The sequence below is a fragment of the Lycorma delicatula genome, chromosome 4, assembly GCF_047948215.1.
Source record: "Lycorma delicatula isolate Av1 chromosome 4, ASM4794821v1, whole genome shotgun sequence".
Classification (NCBI taxonomy): domain Eukaryota; kingdom Metazoa; phylum Arthropoda; class Insecta; order Hemiptera; family Fulgoridae; genus Lycorma; species Lycorma delicatula.
Genome location: NC_134458.1, coordinates 150404320 through 150410319, shown reverse-complemented (window position 1 = coordinate 150410319; position 6000 = coordinate 150404320).

The window sequence follows — 6000 nt, the reverse complement described above, 5'->3', positions numbered from 1 at the left end:
TTTTAGCTAACTTATCAAAAATTAACAGTTTGTAATGAAAGTATAATAAATTATATCTATTTTTATATTGATAGTGTTTGTAAAATATGAGATCTGATTTTGGGATCATTTTGTGGGATTTACCTTACCTCCCCACACTTGTTATATGTTATATTGTAATTAATTATTATGTATTTAGACACTTACTGGCTTGTTTGATGTGGGTAGCAATAATATTTAATTGTAATTAATATAATGAAAAACTTAATTTATATAAGGAGCCACAGATATACATTTTTAATTACATAACTTTAAGAATGGATAAAATTTAATTAGGACGATAAAAAATTTAATAAACTAACTAGCACTGATAACTATTAATTATTAAGCACATTAATATTGAATTCTGGTAAATAAATAATTGAATAGATTTAATTGTATAAAAGAAAATAAACCCATCAATTTATACAATTATTACAATTTATATAAATATTAGGTGGTCGGGGCTTGATTTGTTCATCCAACCGTCTAGCCAGGGGAGGCTCCATCCCTGAACCCCTGTCGCATTTGTTATTCTCATGGTTGTGAGTAGTGTGAATATTAAATAGTTTACAGGTATTCATTAGAGAGAAATGAATTAGTCATTTTCCTTCATTATATTTCTGGTGCCATGATGACAGAAATATAATGATGGAGTCAAAGGATTAATTTTTTTTTCTTTAATGACTATCTTTAATTCACAACTTCACCATGAAGAGTGGTAGAGCCTCAATCTATGGCTTAAAACCTTCCCTGGGATAACATGAATATGTTCTGAAAATTTGAAAGCATTCTTGCATGATGCTGTTGCAAACAAATAAACCCACAGACAAACTTTCAGTTTTAAATATACGAGTATATATAATTTACTTTTTTTTTTTAAATTTACTTTAATAAAAATTAGTTAAATAAGAATTCATTTCGGAGTAAGTCGTTCATTGAGGAGTACATCTGAGTAAATAATAGCATAAAAACGTTTATTATATATTTTGATTTATCACAACTATTATTATTATAAAAAAGTGGATATTTCCTACCTATTTTATATCAAAGATTTATTGATTTTTATTGTTATATATTTACATATTTTATTATAATATTTTCTATTTTTATTATTATATTATAATTGGTTTATTTTATTAAAACAATTACGCACAAAATTATATAGCAATTAAATTTAGAAATTAAGGTGCTAATCTTCTGTCTATTGGGTTTTTGTTGTTATTAAGTTACCATTTTGAGTTTATTATTTTTTTTTTATATAAATATGTTTTATTTTATGTTAGTATTTTTCTTGTGATGCTGATCAAATAATATTGTTTTATATTATTAAGCAATTGTACAAACTATTGGTATGGACTACAGTTCTCAAATTAAAAACTCATTCATTCAGTCAAATACAGTATAATTCTGTTAAATGAAGTATTTATTTTAATTACATCAAACTAAATTCAAGACTGTAGAACACACTTAAACACAAAACTACATAATTTACTGATAACAAAAAACAGAGTAACTATTTAATATCTTCAAATGCAGTATAATTTATTATTGGTTTTAACTGTTTTAAAAGAATTTTAATCACAATATTTAAGTTTAAAACAGCATCAGAGTATCATACTAAAGGCCAGAAATAACCTATTTTATACTGAGTTATGAATCAGATTTAAATTCTGTATTATGTATCAGAAAAAAGTAATGGACTAAGGTCAAATTGTCTAACAAGTCTATGAAAGAATTAACTCCCATTGACACAAAACACAAATTTTCTTCATTCAAATCTTGAAATTTTATAATAAAATATTATTTCATTTCTCCCGTATGCAGGTAAAAGTTTTATAAAAAAAAGGATTTAACTTCCCCATTAAAAAGGGATCTGCTTTATTTAAAGGCTGCTTAAGTGATCAGGACTCAGAAATTTTTCAGAGGCCACTTAAAATATTTTACTTTATACGTTTGAAATGGACTGCCTCATCATCAGCTAGTGCTTAACGATACTATTGGTTAAGCTATATTAAATCAAATGAAAGATGGGCACTCATGTCTGTTAGAAAGAGAAAATTTCAAATGATTATTATGATAAAAACATTTTCATGAAATACTAGGTGGAAATATTGAAAATATCACACATCGTTTAAATTATTTTTATATTTTGTGTCAGTTTGTTCGAGTTCAGATACATTCTAAATCCAATTATCAGGACTTGGTGGAACTGCTTTTGATCTAAAACAGAAAAAATATATGAAGATGTTACATTTAATATTAAGAAATTTTTTTTTACAATTATACTATTCGATCTTTTAATCTCATTGGTTTCTTTATTAGATAATTTAAATAAAATCTAAAGTACCATCTGCAACCCTATTATTCTCACACAAAATTAGTCTACTCTGAAATACAATAGAATGTTTACAGAGGATTGTTATTTACTTTTAAATGACTTATTTTCAGAACACTAATTACTTGCACACAAAACCCCATTACACAACACCAAAACACTGACTTTTAATAATTAATTTTAATATTCAGTAGCGTTATTTTTTCTCAAAATAGTTATGAATAATTTTGAACCATTCTAAATTAATCAAAATTCTGGACCATCAAGTTCAGATTAATGAAGTTCAGCTATTCATGAATATTTTTCCCACACCACAACGACTGTGCCTGTAGATGTTAATTTGCCACAATGTAATTAGTAGGGTAACTGATGAGTTACATTGAAATCTGAAGATTCCTTTTACACAACTTCACAAAGATCTGTTTAAACACATGATTTAGTATGGTATAATGAATTCTTATGCTTATAGATAAAAAATAAAATGAAATACAGAATTCAAGTTAACAGATTACCATAATTTTAACAAAGACCCATTAAAATTTCACGAATCATTAGGACATATGTTATGAAGACATAAATATTATCAATAAATAGAAAGAATACAATAATTGTCTTTCACCCGAGTAGTTTCAACATAGGAGTACCATTAAGTAAAATAATAATAAATAAAGGTTAGATTTACTGCTTTTTATCACGTAAATTAAACCAAATATTTGAATTTTGATTCAGAATATAGTTCTTTATTAATACACTAATACCAGTTACATGTGACACTCTATAAATAATCTTTTATTCAACCTAATTAATTAAATTTAAAAAAAACTAAATTCAAGAAAAATCTCGAGGAGCAAAATCATGTTTTACATTTCAAATTAAATATTACTGAACCTATTACTAACTACTAAACCCATAAAAACTACTAACAACTTACTGATCTATAATTTACCAAAATAAAAAGTCAAAATTTAAAAAGAAAGTATTTTATTTCTTCTTTTTAGAGCATATTTAAGAAGTTGGTTTTTTATTTAAAATATTGTTAATCCTTGTGTCATGAAACGGTGCAGCAGATATAAATATAAATTCAGCATGTATGAATTATGTCTCAATAGTTTAGACTGAATCATTCTATTACTCCCACGGAAAGTACAACCAGTACTTTCAAAAAAGTTGTTAGAAGAAAAGTTGCTGAAACAGTTGTTTTATGTGTATAATAAATAGTGTACTCCAAGTTATCAGTTGTCTGGCGCCATGGCATGCTGATGACAAGAAATTAAAAATTTTGTTAAGTATTTTTTTACTGATGTTTAATAACGATAACATGATTTGTAATGCTTCACACCATTATTCAGTTTTATAGTTCATTTTTATAACAGTTTTATTCAGCGCTGTTTTCATTAATTTTAATTTATTCTGTGTTTTTGTGCCAATTGGATTTTAACAATGAATGATTCTGTCGTGAAACATAAATCGAGAGAACCCTTAAGTAGCTCCAAATTAAAAAAAAATAATCAGCAACATATATGAATATATAACATTAAAACAAGCTAATCCTGAAACTTCAATCAGAGACATTGCTCGGAAAGCAGTAGTGCAACAGGCATAAGTGAAAAAACAATTTTTAATTTAATTAAAAAATACAAAATTGACAGTAAACATGTTAACCCTAAAAAGACTCCAAAGCGTGTGAAAACGATTGAAAATTTGAACGATTCTACTAAAATTGCTATCAGAAAAAAATGCATTGGTTTTATTTCAACAACAAACTTCCTACCTTGAACCAAATACTAAATGCTGTGAATACCGATTCTGAACTGCCAAATTTTTCTTGAAGTACATTACATTGTGTTTTAAAATCAGTTATCTAGATGAAACTTGGGTTAATGCAGGACATGTACGGGAAAATGTATGGGCGGATAAAGAAACAAAGAATGCAAAAGACACTTTTATGAAATGTTTGTCAACTGGAATGACCTGGCTGGAAAAGACTTTTAACAGTAACGCATGTAGGAAACAAAAATAGGTTTTTAACGGTGGTTTATGGGTATTTGATTCCAGATTTTCCCAAGAGTATCATGATAAATTGAATGGTGACAACTTTATTCAGTGGTTTAAAAAAACTGTCGAAATTGTTGTTGAAGGATTCGTCAGAATAGTGGATAATGGGTCAATCTGTACCAAGTGGTTGCCACACCATCTCAGAAAAAATTCATATTTTATAGGTGCATTCCTTGCGTTTTGGTACTTCAAGGCTATTTTTTAAAAAAATTTTATTCTATCCAAAATGATGTCCATTTTTGTTTTAAGCCTCACGCTATTTTTTGCACTCGCAGGCATCTACAATTTTCTAAATTACTCAGCACTGGGTTGTCCTAGACTTTTCAAATAGAACCCACTGTGTTGGTCTAGTGGTGAAATTGTAATTTCAAATCAGCTGATTTTGAAGTCAAGAGTTCTAAGGTTCAAATCCTAGTAAAGGTAGTTAGTTACTTTTATACGGATTTGAGTATTAAATTGTGGATGCCGAAATATTAGATCGTGGATACCGGTGTTCTTTGGTGGTTGGGTTTCAATTAACCATACATCTCAGGAATGGTCAACCTGAGACTGTATAAGACTATACTTTCATTTACATTAATACATATCAACCTCATTCATCCACTTAAGTAATAACTTCGGTGGTTCCAGAGGCTAAATAGAAAAAGAGAGGCTTTTCAAATAAACTGCATGTGTTCAGTCCATTCTGGCCTACAAATCAAGTCCTGTTTACCTACCTAATATGATTTTGTTCATGTATGCTATGTAGTGCAAAGTTATCAAATGTGAACGAACAAAATTCAATTATTATAGGATAATTTTTCAAAGAAGGAACAGTTTTCAGCCTCAATTTTTTTTGCGCATTATGTATAAAATATAGTTACATTACATAAAATAATAATAGTGAGTAGCTTATCTTTTAAAAATTACACCCTTTTAAATATTGAATTTTTTTCAATTTTTAAGTTGCAGTATCTGTTGGGAGGGATCAGATAAAAATCTGAAAATTGCACTCATAAAAGGTCTCTATGGTATCAAACTTCAGTATAAATTTCAACTTTGAGATCAACTCAAAGTAAGTATGGAACAATTGTGAACAATCAAGCATTTATGCTCGATTTCCACATCCAGGATAAGTGGGCATAAGAGTATAACAATAATTCAGTTATTTAAACATATATCAAAACTAAGATTATTCTTTTGTTAACAATAGAGGATTAAATTATATGTGGCAAATTTGCTTGCAATATTGTATAATGTTATAATGCATAATCTAAAGTCTGTAAAGAAATACAAAATCTTCAAAAACGGAATTGAAATAGCAATCAGTTAAAATATAATAAATTATCTCCCTAAACTATTTTAGCACTGAATTAACAATTAACTAATAAACTGATTACTATATAATGTCTTTTCACTTTTAGTCAGTTACCTTAATGTTGAATTAACAGCTGTGAGATTTCTTCACAAAGTTTGGGAGTGACGTTAAAAGTGCGCTCAGATATAGTGTTGAATTCAATGGGTGTCAGCTTCTTCAATATATTTTTGATTGTCACCCAAACTTGATATTTTTCATAATTTTGGAATGAAGTCCTTGGTCCCAGTAAATG